Consider the following 18,855-nt stretch of genomic DNA (forward strand, 5'->3'; position numbering starts at 1 on the left):
ATTTGTATCTGGCACTATGGAGGCATGTGTGTATCTGGCACTGTGGGGCATATGTGTATATGTGGCATATGTGTATCTGGCACTTTTTGGGGCATATGTGTATCTGGCACTATTAGGGGCATATGTTTATCTGGCACTGTACTATTGGGGTCATATGTGTATCATGCCCCCATTTTCATTGGCCACGCCGCCTGTGACATGTGGCCACACCGATTTTTTGGCATGTGTGCAGGCATTTGGCACATGCACACAGTACCACTAAGGATTTGTTTATACTTGCACCACTGAGTAGTGCACTGCACTGCACTTATTTGCACTACTATTTGCTTTTACTACCTGCGCTTGGATGGCATTGCCTCCTCAGCCAGGCCAGGCACTGCTGATGTCTCCTCAGTGTTATAAGAATTACCGTGTGGGCATAATGTGTAAAGGTAACAGCTACTTTGTGGGCATGTTGGGGGTCATTCCGAGTTGATCGTAGCTGTGCTAAGTTTAGCACAGCTACGATTGTTAACTCAGACATGTGGGGGGACGCCCAGCACAGGGCTAGCCCGCCCCACATGTCAGTGCCAGCCCCCCCGCACAAATACAAACGCATCGCACATGCCTTTGTATTTGAGGAGCAACTCCCGGCCAGCGCAGCTCCTGCGGCTGGCTGGGAGTTACTCGTCCCTCCCGCTGTCCACACCGTCCCGCCCCCCCCCCCCAATGGTACGGCCATGCCTGCGTTGGCCGGACCGCTCCCCCTAAACGGCGGCATAATGCCGCCGTTAAGCCCCCTCCAGCCTAACGACCGCCTCTGTCTCAGAGGCGATCGCTAGATAACGACAGCTGCCATGCGCCGTTCCGACCCGATCGCTGCGCTGCGATGCAGTCATGGTTGTAAATTTACCAAACGTTGGTTTTAAAGTCTATTAAGATCCGGTGGGCATCGATGGCGGTTTAATGTCTAAAGTATCGGTTTTGTCCGTCATTTGAAATCCGCCCATTGGTTTTGTAGTCCCTATCCCATTGCAACTCAGATGAGAGTCTGCTGTTAATCAGTGGTGGATTAATAGCACTGCACCGAACAGTAGGAACTGTACAGGCAGTGCCATTTCTTGCGGCGGGCGAGCCGTGCAACCGCACGGGGCGCCCGCCGCGGCACTTTACGGGTCCCAGATTCCCCCTCCTCCCTTTTCCCCAGTACTCCTGCTCGGGGTGCGGAGTTTCGCGGTATGATGCGGTTGCGTCGTGACTTCACGACGCAACCGCGTCAACCCGCGAAACTCCGCACCCCGAGCAGGAGTACTCGGGAAAAGGGAGGAGGGGAGCCAAGCTGTTAAGGGGAGGCGCCGGCGGCCAGCGCCCGGAGCGGGAAGATCTTCTTGACATGTTAGTTGTTCATCTCTCTCCCTCTCCCTTCCTTCCCCCCCCACTTGACACTTGCCTGCCGTACTGCATAGAATGGGGACACTTTCCTGCTGCAATGTGTAAAATTGGGACACGTGTCTGCCGCAATGTGTAAAATGGGGGTACGTGCCTGCCGCAATGTGTAAAATGGGGACACTTTTCTGCTGCAATGTGTAAAATGGGGACACTTTGCTGCCGCAATGTGTAAAATGGGGGTACGTGCCTGCCGCAATGTGTAAAATGGGGACACTTTTCTGCTGCAATGTGTAAAATGGGGACACTTTTCTGCCGCAATGTGTAAAATGGGGACATGTGCCTGCCGCAATGTGTAAAATGGGGGCACTTGCCTGCCGTGCTGTGTAAAATGGGGACACTTGCCTGTTGTACTGTGTAAAATGGAAGCACGTGCCTGTCGCAATGTGTAAAATGGGGACATGTGCCTGCCGTAATGTGTAAAATGGGGGCACGTGCCTGCCGTGCTGTGTAAAATGGGGACATGTGCCTGCCGCAATGTGTAAAATGGGGGCACGTGCCTGCCGTACTGTGTAAAATGGGGGCACTTGCCTGCCGTGCTGTGTAAAATGGGGACACTTGCCTGTTGTACTGTGTAAAATGGGGCACCTGCCTGTCGCAATGTGTAAAATGGGGACATGTGCCTGCCGCAATGTGCAAAATGGGGACACTTTTCTGCTGCAATGTGTAAAATGGGGGCACGTGCCTGCCGCAATGTGTAAAATGGGGACATTTGCCTGCCGTGCTGTGTAAAATGGGTACACTTGCCTGCCGTGCTGTGTAAAATGGGGACACTTGCCTGCCGTGCTGTGTAAAATGGGGTCGCGTGCCTGCTGTAATGTGTAAAATGAGGACTTTTTTTTTTTATCCTGTGGTGGCTGTGATGATGAGATTAGATGAGACCACGCCCACCTTAACAAAGCCACACCCATTTTAACGAGGCCACACACCCTTGTCGGGAGCGCGCACCTTCGGCGCGTGCATGCTTTTCCTCTTTATATCTATGGGGGGGGGCGCATTTTTTGTTTATGTGAATGGGGGGGGGGGCGCATATTTAAATCTCGCACTGGGAGCCAAATTGGCTAGAAACGGCCCTGTGTACAGGTTTTCCTTGTTAATATTGTTAAGACAGGTTAATTAGAAAAAAATGGTATGGGGTCCCCCCTTCACAGGCCTCTTAGCCTAGGCTGGTAAAGAAAAATGTTTTCCAATAACCAGCACTAGATTGACCCAGTTGAGGCTGGTGACAGTATTGCAGTATTGCGGGTTCCGCTTCCCTAGAAATCCCTAGTGAAGTGAGGACCCCATGAAAAAACTGGCATCCTCCTACTCAGGGCCGGTGCTAGGGTGTTCGGTGCCACCCTGCAAACTATAAATTTGCGCCTTCCTTCCCATTCTTTACTAAGGGATGTGCAGCAAAAAGGGGTGTGGTCTCACAAGGAAGGGGCATGGTGACACAATACCCACATTTAATATTACGCCACACAGTAGCACAATCTTATTCACATTACACCACATAGTAGTGTCCCTTATTCACATTATGACACACAGTAGTGTCCATTATTCATGTTACATCACACAGTAGTGCCTTTTATACACAATGCTCACAGTAGTAATGCTGCTTATACACATAGGTGGTCATTCAGAGTTGTTCGCTCGTTGCCATTTATTGCAACGCAGCGATTAGGTGGAAAATGCGCATGCGCATGGTATGCAGCGCGCATGAGCTAAGTAATTTAACACAAAACTTTGTAGATTTACACAAGCTCGAGCGATGTTTTTTCATCGCTCGAGTGATCGTAGTGTGATTGACAGGAAGTGGGTGTTTCTGGGCGGAAACTGGCCATTTATAGGGAGTGTGCTAAAAAACGCAGGCGTGCCAGGTAAAAACGCAGGAGTGGCTGGAGAAACAGGGGAGTGGTTGGCCGAACGCAGGGCGTGTTTGTTACGTCAAACCAGGAACTAAACGGACTGAGGTGATCGCAATCTAGGAGTAGGTCTGGAGCTACTCAGAAACTGCAAGGAATTATTTAGTAGCAATTCTGCTAATCTTTCGTTCACTATTCTGTTAAGCTAAGATACACTCCCAGAGGGCGGCGGCCTAGCGTGTGCAATGCTCCTAAAAGCAGCTAGCGAGCGAACAACTCAGAATGAGGGCCATAAACCTAATGCAGTAGCGTCCCTTATACACATTATGCACACAGTAGTAGTGCCTCTTACACACAAAAACCCCCCTTAGTAGCACGCCTTATACACAAAATGCCCATGGGTAGCGTTTGCCACTGAGTGGGTTGCGCTGCCCCTGTATACATTTCTGGAAGCAACCCTAATAGAGGTGAGTTGCTTGAACCACCTTGCCCTCCACAAAAAGAGACACATGCTTGTCTGAATGTTTATTTTTATTTTACAATTTAAATTTTTACTTTTTTACAAATTTTTATGTTTTAATATAGGGGCTAAGCAGTAACTCCTACCCTCATGTAGTTGGCATCCCATATGTACGGGATGCCGGCCGCCAGGAAACCGACACCAGAATCCCAACACCTGCCAGAATACCGACACCTGTCAGAATGCCAGCAACAGAAACCTGAATGTAAGTATGCCGGGGAGGGTAAGGGTTAAGATGTGGGGGGAAGGCTTAGGGATAGGCTGTGTTGAGGGAGGTTAAGGCAGTGGGGAGGGTTAGGCTGCGGATAGGCAGGGTTAGAGTTAGGCTGTGCGGGAAAGGGTTAGGCTGTGGGGAGGGAGGGTTAGGGCTAGGCTGAGGGAGGGGAGGGTTAGAGTTAGGCTGCAGGGGGAGGGTTAGGCTGCAGGTTGGCTCAGTTAGGCTATGGGGGGAGGGTTAGGGTGAGGATGCGGAGTGGAGAGAGATAGGTTTAGGCTGCGGGTTGGGTCAGTTAGGCTGCGGAGGGAGGGTTAGGCTGCTGGTTGGGTCAGTTAGGCTGCGGAGGGAGGGTTAGGCTGTGGGTTGGGTCAGTTAGGCTGCAGGGGGAGGGTTAGGCTGCAGGTTGGGTCAGTTAAGCAGCGGGGGAGGGTTAGGGTGAGGATGCGGAGGGGAGAGCATTAGGATTAGGCTGTGGGTTGGGTCAGTTAGGCTGAGTTAGGAGTTAGGGTTAGGCTGTGGGGGAGGGTTAGGCTGCGTGGGGGTTAGAGTTAGGATGAGGGAGGGAGAGGTTAGGGTGAGGCTGTGGGGGGCAGGGTTAGGCTGTGGGGGTGTTAGGATTAGGCTGAGGGGGTTGGGGCTAGGCTGTGGGGGGAGGGTTAGGATTAGGGTTGCACTGAAGTACCTTCTGGCAGTTGGTGTCCTGGAATCCTCTATCAGCCTGCAGTACTGGTACTTCAGCTCACTCTCCTCAGGCCGGCTATTAGCTGCTTAGCTGCAAGGTTAGCCCACTCTGCACACTGCATCATCTGTCACCTCCAGCCTCAGCTCCAGCAGAGTCCACACCAGGGCAGTGAACGACATCCTGCCATGGAGCCTCCGCAGCTGGAGAACTGTAGTCTCTTTTACCCTTACTGCATCCTTTAATGCTGCTCAGGGCTCCGCCTCCTGTACACTACAGGGAACCCTGCAGCGGCACTGGCAGCAGCCTATCAACTAATTAAAGTACTGCCTGGGCTCGGTGGTCTGCATATATAAAGCCCTACATTACATCCAGCTGCAGCTCCGCTGAACACATGCCCGGCTCCTCCCACACCCCATAGTAGCCAGCAGGGTGAGAGAGGGGGGCCGCTACCTGTCAGCAGTCATCCAGAGAGTGCATATGAGAGGAAGCCTTGCAGGTGCAGGGTCCCGGCGCTGAAACCTAGCTAGCAGGTCAGACGTCAGTGACACAGCAAGGAGGAGGCGCTGATCTTCACATTCCCGGCGCCGCTGCCTGTCAGTCTGACAAGCACAGCAGCAGCCGGTAGCAACGGTGGACCCAGCAGCAGGGTAGCAGAGTGGGGAGAGCTCCTCTCCTGGCCGGCGCCTCCCTGCAATGCATACCCTTGCTGGGCGGGTTCCGCCGCCACCATTTTATTAGTGTTTCGTGTGGCGCTGCCGACACAGGACTTCAGATAGGTAAATATTGAAGTGGTGTGCAGTGTGGGCCTTCACCTGGACCGAGTGGACCCAGAGATCCATGTACACTGCACACCCTGCACCCATTATAGATAGGCCACTGCCCCTCCTAAAGGACAACCAGCAAATAGTAATTAATAGAATTAATATTGTGCTTTACAGGTGGACTACAGGTCCCAGCAAGTATGCGAGGGCATGATGGAACTAGGTGAACCACAAGTTCCAGAGTGCCCAGCCTTCAAGGACCCACTGGCACCAGAACTATACTTAAAAATAATTAAAATAATGAGATTTTGTCGCTTAGTAACTGCCCATAACACTTAGCTGGCGTCTCTATTATTAACAGATTTTCCATGCTGTGCCTTGTAGTACATTTCAGAGATGTGTTAATGACCCATTTTTCTGCTTCATACATTTACCCTTTAAAGAGTAAAATAAGAAATGTTAGTATTTGATTGAATTCAATTTATACTTGCATTTTGTATTTGTGTCTGTATATAATGTTATGTTACATGGGCCCTCATTCCGAGTCGTTCGCTCGGTAATTTTCTTCGCATCGCAGCGTTTTTCTGCTTAGTACGCATGCGCAATGTTTGCACTGCGACTGCGCCAAGTAATTTTGCTATGAAGATAGTTTTTTTACTCACGGCTTTTTCTTCGCTCCGGCGAACGTAATGTGATTGACAGGAAATGGGTGTTACTGGGCGGAAACACGGCGTTTTATGGGCGTGTGGATGAAAATGCTACCGTTTCCGGAAAAAACGCAGGAGTGGCTGGAGGAACGGAGGAGTGTCTGGGCGAACGCTGGGTGTGTTTGTGACGTCAAACCAGGAACGACAAGCACTGAACTGATCGCAGATGCCGAGTAAGTCTGAAGCTACTCTGAAACTGCTAAGTAGTTTGTAATCGCAATATTGCGAATACATCGTTCGAAATTTTAAGAAGCTAAGATTCACTCCCAGTAGGCGGCGGCTTAGCGTGTGTAACTCTGCTAAAATCGCCTTGCGAGCGAACAACTCGGAATGAGGGCCATGGTACAGTAAATATGAGTATTTTTAGCACTGTCCAGCCACTATGATCTCTTGTGTATATGGCTCTGTGTGGCATACTGGAATGTTAGGAGACAAGAGATATTGGAAAGTTCCAAAAGCCATTTGATTCTTATCAGTGAGTGGGGGAGTTTATGGCCCCAAAACCAGTTAAACCAGCTACTTGCAGACCCTGCCACATGCAGGGGGTTAAGACAGGAAGTGTAGGGGATTTTAGTAGAAGGAACAAAGCACAGTCTAGGGGCAGTGTGAACTGAGGACTGAGATGGAGGGCACAGGCTAGTGTCCAGGAGAAACGCAGCCTGGGGACTGTGGAACAAGCATGGTACTCCACAGTCCCTGGCATTATGGAGAGAAGAGCCGCATGTGGGTGTTGCTATGAAGAGAGGGAGAGCCCATATCTGCAGTGTAACAAGATAGCCAGCAGCTTCAGTGAGAGATGGAGAGTGCAGTGTGAGAACCACCGTATGCAGAGTACAGTGGAAGGAACCAGGAACAAAGGGGACCCCACCATCAGGGGTACCCAAGAAGCAGGATGGGAGGTGTGAGTCTTCGGGAGAGGATTATCTGGGTGAGTAGTAAGAAACCACGTGTGGCGGAAGGCCCCCAGTGACGTGTCCATGAGAGATCCCATTTAGATAGAGCCCCCAGCGAACAGGGGAGAGCACACTGAAATGAATCTCAGTTTGCGGACGCCGGACTACTGATTCCCAGAGACTGCACTGATATGTACTGTAATACTGTCCCATCATTGTTTGAGCTGCCATTGCTGTTGCCATTGAAGCGAATTAAAGGAAATGTAACCTGAGGTAACCTGTATGAATATTGTGCTGGAGAAGAGAACAAGAAATTAAATGTTATTGTCATGATAACCCTGTCTAAACTGTGAATAAACTGCTTTCTTATGTGATGATATGGCCTGGCGTGCAATGCTTTAAAAATGACTGATGGACCTGGCCCTGCCTGGCTACCACAACTGCATTACAATATTATTTTGTGTACAAATTAGAGATGTGCGGTACGGCTCTCCGGTAATCTCAATTCACCTTAATTTTGCGGATCTGAATCGAACCATAACCCAGTCCGGATACCCATGGAGAGCTACAGAGTCCCGGTTCTAATCTTCCCAGGTTTCAGAATTTAAATCCGGATTTCAGGTTTTGGATTGCTAACAATTCCTGATTTCAGCTGTTTTTATAAAAAAAAAATGTTATCAACGATTATCAATTTTTCTTTAATAGATTTTAGACCAAACCCAAATCTGAATCTGAACTAAAACACATTTGAGGGTAGTTTTGCTAAAACCAAAATGAATTAGTTCAAAACCAAAATGTGGGGGTCCAAGCACTTCTCTAGTACAAAATGGGTAATGCAACGTTCCTATTTCTTACCAGTAATATGTCATCTCTCTATGCTATCCCTACAGTCCCTATGTTATTATGGTGTGCACATACAGGATACAAGCATATTACTCGTGTAGCTCTGGATGTTAACTAAGATGCGTGAATAATACGTGCATGTACTGTATATACACTTTTCCATATATGAATCTCTTTGTGCTTATATTCGGTCGCAAATCTAGCTGTATGTGAACCATAGTCAATTTAAGGTGAATATATATTGTTCCTAGAGTGACATTGAGTATAAGAATTTCTTTTGAAAAGGAAAACATTATACAGGTTGAGTATCCCATATCCAAATATTCCGAAATACGGAATATTCCGAAATACAGACTTTTTTTGAGTGAGGGTGAGATGGTGAAACCTTTGTTTTTTGATGGCTCAATGTACACAAACTTTGTTTAATGCACACAGTTATTAATAATATTGTATTAAATGACCTTCAGGCTGTGTGTATAAGGTGTATATGAAACATAAATGAATTGTGTGAATGTAGACACACTTTGTTTAATGCACTAAGTTATAAAAAATATTGGCTAAAATGACCTTCAGCAGGGCCGGTGCAAGGTTTCTCGGCACCCTAGACAAAATTTCTGCCTACACCCCCCCCCCCCCTCCCAGCCCTCCCCTTCCCCTGTTGCTTGGACAGTGGAGTGATCACGTTATCTAGAGGCTGTGTTAACAGTATGTTGATCCTCCTGAAGCAGCCAAATAACAGCAACAGAAAACCTGACAAATATTATATTAAATACACACAAGTTAAAAAGCATCCAGCCCCACATCCATATATAGTATAATACCACAGTCTGTTGTTTTATACAGTATTATAGATAGGCACCAGGGTTGTAACTAGAACTTTGTGGCAGTGACGTACGGTGAGGTCATTGGCTGGGGAGGCACTGAGATTTTATATATATATATATATATATACACACACACATACACACACACACACACACACACACACACACACACACACACACACACATACATATACAGTGGTCGAAGTGGACATTTTGAAGTGGGGGTATGGAAAAGTGAAGGTTGCAATTATGCGTGCGCCTCTGGAAGAGGGGGTGTGGCTACTCAAATGGGGCGTGTCCTTCAGTGTAGTGGGACCCCTTATACTATCTAGTACTGGCGCCCCTTTCACCTGATACCACACAGTATGACCCGAAATTCACATTACAGCACAAAAAATGAGCCGAAATTCACATTACAGCACACGGTATGAGCCAAAATTCACACTACAGCACACGGTATGAGCCGAAATTCACATTACAGCACACCGTATGACCCGAAATTCATATTTTACCACACAGTATGAACCGAAATTCACATTACAGCACACCGTATGAGCCGAAATTCACATTACAGCACACTGTATGAGCCGAAATTCTCATTGCAGCACACGGTATGAGCCGAAATTCACATTACAGAACACGCTATGACCCAAAATTCAGATTTTACCACACTGTATGAGCCGAAATTCACATTATAGCACACGGTATGACCCGAAATTCACATTACAGCACATGGTATGACCCAAAATTCTGATTTTACCACATGGTATGAGCCGAAATTCACATTATAGCACACGGTATGACCCGAAATTCACATTACAGCACATGGTATGACCCAAAATTCTGATTTTACCACATGGTATGAGCCGAAATTCACATTATAGCACATGGTATGAGCCGAAATTCACATTATAGCAAACGGTATGACCCACAATTCATGGACAGGGAGAGAGAGTGACAGCAGGAACTGAGAGATTGACAGCAGGGACTGAGAGAGTGAAAACAGGGACTGAGAGCGTGACAGCAGGGACTGAGAGCGTGACAGCAGGGACTGAGAGAGTGACAGCAGGGACTGAGAGAGTGACAGCAGGGACTGAGAGATTGACAGCAGGGACTGAGAGAGTGACAGCAGGGACTGAGAGCGTGACAGCAGGGACATAGGGTAACATTACCTGATATGTGCAGCGGAGGTGCGGAAGGGACTGTGGTTGTCGGTGGCGTATGAGCCCATGGTCTGCGGGGGATGCGGCGGTACTAAGCTGTCCTTCGTCACTGCGGCGTTGATGTCCCTCTGACCACCGCCAGTTGTGGTCTGCGGTGGTCAACTTTCAATGGCGGTGCAGCATGCAGCAGTGAGCGCTGGTCAGCGGTGGGCGGCGGGCAGCTGTGATATAAATATATCATTTTTTTACATTTATTTTATTTATTTTTCCCTGTCCCTGCGTCCAAGTGATCTGGGGGTGAGCTGGAGTCCAAGTGATCTTGCCCAGATCACTTGGACTGCAGCTTACCCCCAGATCACTTGGACTGCAGCTTACCCCCAGATCACTTGGACTGCAGCTCACCCCCAGATCACTTGGACTGCAGCTCACCCCCAGATCACTGGGGGTGAGCTGAGGTCCAAGTGATCTGGGGGTGAGCTGCCCAGACACTTACCACCAAGCACAACTCCCCCCCCCTCCCCTCGCCTTAGTGGTCCTGGTTCCTCAGTCCCGGAGGAAGCAGATGCTCCCGGAGATGCTGAGGGCACGGAAATAGAGGTAACAGCGCTGCCCGTTGTCTCCGGAGCTGCCGCTGCTGTAGGCAACTCCAACATTGGGTCTCGCCGCCGCTGCCCCCCCGCCGCGCTCCTGAAGTGTCAGGCAGCTCCACTGTAGCGTCGGGTCCCGCCGCAGCTTGACCTCAATGCCTATGGGTGATTGGACCAGTGGATCCAGTACTGGATCCGCTGTCCAATCACATCTGCCTCGCTGAGAGGGGCAGGTTTTCCCTGTCAACGAGGCACTGGCATTTGTGCCGCTTCCCCCGCAGTTTTTTAATGGGCTTTTACAACCTTGTGCTTGGCCCCGCCCCCCTTTCTCTCCCATTCCAATTGTTAATGGGAGGTACTGCTATCTGTGCCTACCAAAGTGATTTAAAGATGTAAAATGCTTATCATAATATAAATAGATTACTTATGACACAGAATATGTGTCATAAGTATCTTCTTTATATTATTTTAATCATTAATGGCAGGGGAGGCACTGCCTCCCCTGACTACACGTCCCTGCTTTGTGGGCCCCCGTAGTAGAATCTTGAAAGGGCAGCATTGAGGGGATAGGGAGACACAGGATGATAGGGAGACGCGGGGCGGCAGAGAGTGGATAGGGAGACGCGGGGCGGCAGGGAGGGGATAGGGAGACGTGGGGCGGCAGAGAGTGGATAGGGAGACGCGGGGCGGGAGGGGATAGGGAGATGCGGAGCTGCAGGGTGGGGATAGGGAGATGCGAAGCTGCAGGGAGGGGATAGGGAGACGCGGGGCGCCAGGGAGGGGATAGGGAGACGTGGGGCGGCAGAGAGTGGATAGGGAGACGCGGGGCGGGAGGGGATAGGGAGACGCAGAGCTGCAGGGTGGGGATAGGGAGATGCAAAGCTGCAGGGAGGGGATAGGGAGACGCGGGGCGGCAGGGAGGGAGGGGATAGGGAGACGTGGAGCGGCAGGGAGGGGATAGGGAGACGTGGGGCGGCAGGGAGGGGATAGGGAGACGTGGGGCGGCAGAGAGTGGATAGTGAGACGCGGGGCGGGAGGGGATAGGGAGACGCGGAGCTGCAGGATGGGGATAGGGAGATGCGAAGCTGCAGGGAGGGGATAGGGAGATGCGGGGCGGCAGGGAGGGAGGGGATAGGGAGGCGCGGGGCGGCAGGGAGGGAGGGGATAGCGAGATGCGGGGTAGCAGGGAGGCTTATCTTGCCTTTCAGACGCAGTAGACATCACCATCCGCAGCGTCTCCCCTCTGCCCAACTATGCTTATCTTGGGGCTTCCGGCAGCAGTAATGACGATAATGTTAGGTGGAGGGATCATCGATGGCAGCCAGGGGAGAACTTGAAGTGCTGTCTCCTCAGCATAATGCCGACAGCCCTGCCCCTGCTCCTCCTCTCTAAAAATGATATTTCCCTAGGTAAACGGTAAACCCAGACCAGGGGCGGCTGCGGCGGGGGGCTAGCCTGCCACAGCCGTCCATCACCTCACTAACGCCAGTAGGTTTGATTTCCCTGCTCCATGATGTCTCTAACAGAAATAGACGGAGCTGCGCGTATGAGAGAGCAGGGCAGGAGACGGGCGCCGCACAGGGTGTTATTCACAAGCGCACGGCATGTTAGTGCTGTGCTGAGTGCTGACGGCGCCTAGGATGTGTCAGTGTGGGCGGCGCCCGTCTCCTGCCCTGCTCTCTCATACGTGCAGCTCCGTCTATTTCTGTTAGAGACATCATGGAGCAGGGAAATCAAACCTACTGGCGTTAGTGAGGTGACGGACGGCTGTGGCAGGCTAGCCCCTCGCCGCGGCCGCTCCTGGTCTGGGCTTACTTAGCAAAATAAATTTTTTTTAGTAAAATAAACTTAAGTCGAGCATGCCGCCCTCCAGTGGCCAGCGCCCATAGGCAGCTGCCTAAAGCTGCCTAATGGTAGCGCCGGCCCTGACCTTCAGGCTGTGTGTATAAGGTGTATATGTAACATAAATGCATTCTCAGAGCTGTCTTAACAGCAGTGTAGGCCCCTGGGCACAGAAATGCACTGGGGCCCCTACCCATCCTCCAGTGGTAGGGATGGGGGGTGCTATCAGCGGCAGCTTTGATGTCCAACGGGCGGTAGGGGGTGTTCTATCTTCAACTCAGCATGTAGGACCTGGAGCAGTAATTTCTCTAATTACTCCTTTACTGCACAGATGGGGCTAAACTGTATAATGGGGCATTGGGCTGAATGAAGAAGTCCTGGTACATGACTTCCAGGGTGGTAGGGGGTGTTCAACACGTAGGGGAGGGGTGGATAGTGGAGTGGGCTTAATATTTATCACTTTCCAGTGGGAGGGCAGCTTGCTTGACTGCAGATATCTCAAGTTCCTGAAAATATATTTATTAGCTTTGAATGGGTTAAAAAACTAGAGAGTTCCATCTTTTAGGAGGTACTGGGGACTTGGGGATCAGAGTTCAAGGGCCAAAGCAATTCACAAATGAAAATCTAAAACTGCATATTAGGCGTGTGGAGCTGGAGCAGGGACCGGCTGCTTGAAGGCTGATATCTCTGGTTCTGGGCATAGTAGAGACAAGCTGCCAGTGTCCACCAAAAGGGGAGATTCGCAGCTTTAGGATTATACCCTCAGAAATACTCTACATCTGACAAAATCCGAGATATCAGGCTGGAAAGAGCAATTAACAGGCTTGGTTGGGGACCACTGCTTTCAAGTCAAATATCTCCAGTTCCACAGGGCCGATTTTAAAAAATCTGGTACCGCTGGAAAGAGGGGACCCTCAGCTATCAGCCTAGGACCCTTTTACTCCTGGGGCCCTTGGGCAAGAGCCCATTGAGCCCATACAAAAAGACGGCCCTGTGCATTCTGTGCTTAGACTTAGGTCCCATCGCCATGATCTCTCATTATGGTATGCAATTATTCCAAAATACAGAAAAATCTGATATCCAAAATACCTCTGGTCCCAAGCATTTTGGATATGGGATACTCAACCTGTATAAAGATTCATACAGTACAGTATTACAGTCTTTGTTTGAACACAAACCTGCAAAACAAAACCTGCCTTATATAATATGAAATATTACATGTAATCCAACCAGAGTTAATTACCCTCAACACAAAGGATTTCATTTAATATTTACCTGACTTACATAGAAAAAAAAGTCAATTTTCCACACCAACAATTACATTATCATCTGTAGATGCGTGTCTTTATAAAAATACAGTATGTAACAAAGGATACAGTATGCCGTGGTTTGACTCAAGGGGGGTAATTCCAAGTTGATCGCAGCAGGAAATTTTTTAGCAGTTGGGCAAAACCATGTGCACTGCAGGGGAGGCAAATATAACATGTGCAGAAAGAGTTAGATTTGGGTGGGTTATTTTGTTTCTGTGCAGGGTAAATACTGGCTGCTTTATTTTTACACTGCAATTTAGATTGCAGATTGAACACACCCCACCCAAATCTATCTCTCTCTGCACATGTTATATCTGCCTCCCCTGCACTGCACATGGTTTTGCCCAACTGCTAACAAAGATCCTGCTGCGATCAACTTGGAATTACCCCCAATGGGCTACAAGAGACAGTCGGTATGCGACAGCAGCAAAAATATACTACTGTACTTCAGAAATATTAGAGATGTGCGGCGGGCACTTTTCGTGTTTTGTGTTTTGGTTTTGGATCTGGATCCCTACTCGTGTTTTAGATCTAGATTGGTTTTTCCAAAACCACCCTTTCAGGTTTTGGTTTTGGTTTTGGATCCGGATGATTTTTGAAAAAAAAAAACATAAAAACAGCTAAAATCACAGCATTTGGGGGTAATTTTGATCCTACGGTATTATTAACCTCAATAACATTAATTTCCACTCATTTCCAGTCTATTCTGTACACCTCACAATATTGTTTTTAGGTCAAAAGGTTGCACCGAGGTCGCTGGATGATTAAGCTAAACGACCCAAGTGTGCGGCACAAACACCTGGCCCATCTAGGAGTGGCACTGCAGTGGCAGACAGGATGGTACTTTAAAAACTAGGCTCCAAAAAGCACATAATGAAAAGAAGAAAAAGAGGTGCAAGATGGAATTGTCCTTGGGACCTCCAACCCACCCTTATGTTGTATAAACAGGACATGCACACTTTAACAAACCAATCATTTCAGCGACAGGGTCTGCCACATGACTGTGGCTGAAATGATTGGATTGTTTGGGCCCACACAAAAAAAAAGGAAGCAATTAATCCCCCCACCAAAAAAAGCAATTCATCTCTCATTGCACAAACTGGCTCTACAGAGGCAAAATATCGTCCTCATCCTCGGATTCCTCACCCTTTTCAGTGTGTACATCCTCCTCCCCACTGGAATCCACCATCATAGGTCCCTGTGTACTTTCTGGAGGCAATTGCTGGTAAAGGTCTTCCTGGAGGAATTTATAATTCATTTTGATGAACATCATCTTCTCCATATTGTGTGGAAGTAACCTCCTACGCCGATCGCTGACAAGGTTACCAGCTGCACTAAACACTCTTTCGGAGTACACACTGGAGGGGGAGCAACTTAGGTATAATAAAGCCAGTTTGTACAAGGGCCTCCAAATGTCCTCTTTTTCCTGCCAGTATACATAAGGACTGTCTGACATGCCTACTTGGCTGCTGTCACCCAATCCCCCACATTCTTTCAATGGTGACAGCATCATATGCAGTGACAGTAGACATGTCAGTAATCGTTGGCAGGTCATTCAGTCCAGACCAGATGTCAACACTTGCTCCTGACTGCCCTGCATCACTGCCAGCGGGTAGGCTCAGAAATGTTATCCTTTTCCTTACAGCCCCAGTTGCAGGAGAAAATGAAGGAGGAGCTGTTGACGGGTCATGTTCTGCTTGAGTTGACAATTGTCTCATCAGACTTGTGTCTGTCAGAAATAGACATACAACGTAGGCTTTAAACCTAGGATCGAGCACGGAGGCCAAAATGTAGTGCTCTGATTTCAACAGATTGACGACCCTTGAATCCTGGCAAAGCGAATGAAGGGCTCCACCCACAAGTCCCACATACTTAGCAGAATCACTCCATCTTAGCTCCTCCTTTAATTTCTCCAGCTGCTTCTGCAAAAGCTTGATGAGGGAAATGACCTGACTCAAGCTGGCAGTGTCTGAACTGACTTCACGTGTGGCAAGTTCGAAGGGTTGGAGAACCTTGCACAAGATGAAAATCATTCTCCACTGTGCTTGAGTCGGGTGCATTCCCCCTGCTTTGCCTATATCGTAGGTGGATGTATAGGCTTGAATGGCCTTTTGTTGCTCCTTCATCCTCTGAAACATATAGAGTGTTGAATTCCTCCTCAGTACCACCTCTTGATTCAGATGATGGTGGGCAGGTTCAGGAGTGCTTGCTGGCGCTCCAGTCTTCGGCACGCAGTGGCTGAATGTCGAAAGTGGCTCACAATTTTTCGGGCCACCGACAGCATCTCCTGCACGCCCCTGTAATTTTTCAAAGAATTCTTCACCACCAAATTAATTGTATGTGCAAAACATGGGACGTGCTGGAATTTGTCCAGATGTAATGCACGCAGAATATTGGTGGCGTCCGATATCACAAATGACCAGGAGAGTCTAAGTGGGGTAAGTCATTGTGCAATGATGTCCCTTCAGTTTCTGTAAGAGGTTGTCAGCGGTGTGCCTCTTATAGAAACCTGGAATACATAGCATAGCCTGCCTAGGAACGAGCTGGAGTTTGTGAGATGCTGCTACTGATGCCACTGCTGTTGTTGCTGTGGGAGGCAATACAGCTACCCAGTGGGCTGTCACAGTCATGTAGTCCTTAGTTTGCCCTGCTCCACTTGTCCACATGTCCATGGTTAAGTGGACACTGGGTATAACCGCATTTTTCAGGACACTGAGGACACTTTCCTTAATGTCCCTGGCCTGTACAGTCCGGGAATCTCTTTCCTAGTGAAGTGGAATCTAGATGGGATTTGGTACCAGGGACACACTACCTTCATCAATTGTCTTGTCCCACTGCACTAATGGCGGATTCTGGACGCACGTCTAACACCAACAAAGCTCAAGGCCTCAGTTATCCGCTTTGCAACAGGATGACTGCTGTCATATTTCATCTTCCTCGCAAAGGACTGTTGGACAGTCAATTGCTTAGTTGAAGTAGTACAAGTGGTCTTCCGAATTCCCCTCTGGGATGACGATCGACTCCCAGCAGCAACAACAGCAGCGGCAGCAGCAGTAGGCGTACCACTCAAGGGTCATCCGGAGGAATCCCGGTTAGGAGAGGGCTCGTCAGTCATGCCAGTGACATGGCCTGCAGGACTACTGATGTTCCTGACTGAGGAGGAAATTGACGTTGAGGGAGTTGGTGGTGTGGCTTGCAGGAGCTTGGGAACAAGAAGAAGAAGGGATTTAGGTGTTAGTTTACTGCTTACGCTCTTACCCAAAGGTTCTGAACTTGACAATAACTTCTGATGAATGTGCTGCAGGTGACGTATAATGGAGGATGTTTCCAGGTAGTTAACATCCTTACCCCTACTTATTACGGATTGACAAAGGCAACACACGACTTGTCACCTGTTGTCCAGATTTGTGGAGATATAATTCCACACTGAAGATTTTGCCCGGGCATGACAATGGGCTTATTCATCCCAAGGACAACAACTGTCTCCCCCGGTGCCTGATTCAAACAAACCACATCACCATCAGAATCCTCCTCATCAACTTCCTCCTCAGCGCCTGCAACACCCATATCCTCAGTCTGGTGTACTTCAACAGTGACATCTTCAATTTGAATATCAGAAACTGGACTGTGGGTGCTCCTTCCAGCATTTGCACAGGGTGTGCAAATGGTGGAAGGAGCCAGCTCTTCCCATTCAGTGTTGGGAAGGCCAGGCATCGCAACCGCCGACACACTTGGTCTCTCCTTGGGGATTTGTGATACCATCTAGAACACACAGTTCTTTGCTGTGCTTTTGCCAGCTTAACTGTTATCATTTTTCTAGTGGAAGGATGAGGGCTTCCATTGTCATGTGAAGCTGAACCACTAGTCATGAACATAGGCCAGGGCCTTAGCCGTTCCTTGCCACTCCGTGTCGTAAATGGCATATTGGCAAGTTTACGTTTCTCTTCAGACTATTTAAATTTTTTTGGGGGTCATTTTACTGAACTTTGGCTTTTTGGATTTTACATGCCCTCAACTATGGCATTGGGCATCGGCCTTGGCAGACGACGTTGATGGCATTTCATCATCTATGTCATGACTAGTGGCAGCAGCTTCATTACTTAGAAGGAAGTGGTTCTTGATCTTTCCCTATTTTATCCTCCAAATTTTCGTTCTCCATTATTTTTCTGGAGTTATATAACAATATGCGGCACAGGAGAGCGTACCCCTACACCACACAGGGCAAAGCCTGTAAAAATATGGATTAAATATTAATAACCCCTTTATTTGGAGTAAATAATATACAGCACAGGACAGCACCACTGGACTTATACGGCAGTACCCCATGACTTATACGGCAGTACCGCTGGACTAGACTTATATGGCAGTACCACTGGACTGGCAGTATCCCTGGAATTAAACTGCAGTATCACTGGACTTATACGGCAGTACCACTGGACTTATATGGCAGTACCACTGGACTGGACTTATATGGTAGTACCACTGGACTTATAAGGCAGTACCACTGGACTGGACTTATACGGCAGTACCCCTGGACTTATATGGCAGTATCACTAGACCTTACGGCAGTACCACTGGACTTATGTGGCAGTACCACTGGACTGGACTTATACGACAGAAACCACTGGACTTATATGGCAGTACCCCATGACTTATATGGCAGTACCCCTGGACTTATAAGGCAGTACCCCAGGACTTATATGGCAGTACCACTTGACTGGACTTATACGGCAGTACCACTGGACTGGACTTATAGGGCAGTACCACTGGACTGGACTTATACGGCAGTACCCCTGAATTTATACGGCAGTACCACTGGACTTATACTGCAGTACCCCATGACTTATACGCCAGTACCACTGGACTTATACGGCAGTACCCCTGGACTTATACGGCAGTACCCCAGTACTTATATGGCAGTACCACTTGACTGGACTTATACGGCAGTACCACTGGACTGGACTTATACGGCAGTACCACTGGACTTATATGGCAGTACCACATGACTTATACGGCAGTACCACTGGACTTATACAGCAGTACCACTGGACTTAGACGGCAGTACCTCTGGACTTATATGGCAGTACAACTGGACTTATACGGCAGTACCACTGGACTGGAGTTATACGGCAGCACCACTGGACTTATACGGCAGTACCCCTGGACTTATATGGCAGTACACCTGGACTTATACAGCAGTACCCCTGGACTTTTATGGCACTACCACTGGACTT

This window comes from Pseudophryne corroboree, chromosome 1, assembly GCF_028390025.1.
Source record: "Pseudophryne corroboree isolate aPseCor3 chromosome 1, aPseCor3.hap2, whole genome shotgun sequence".
NCBI classification, from domain to species: Eukaryota; Metazoa; Chordata; class Amphibia; order Anura; family Myobatrachidae; genus Pseudophryne; species Pseudophryne corroboree.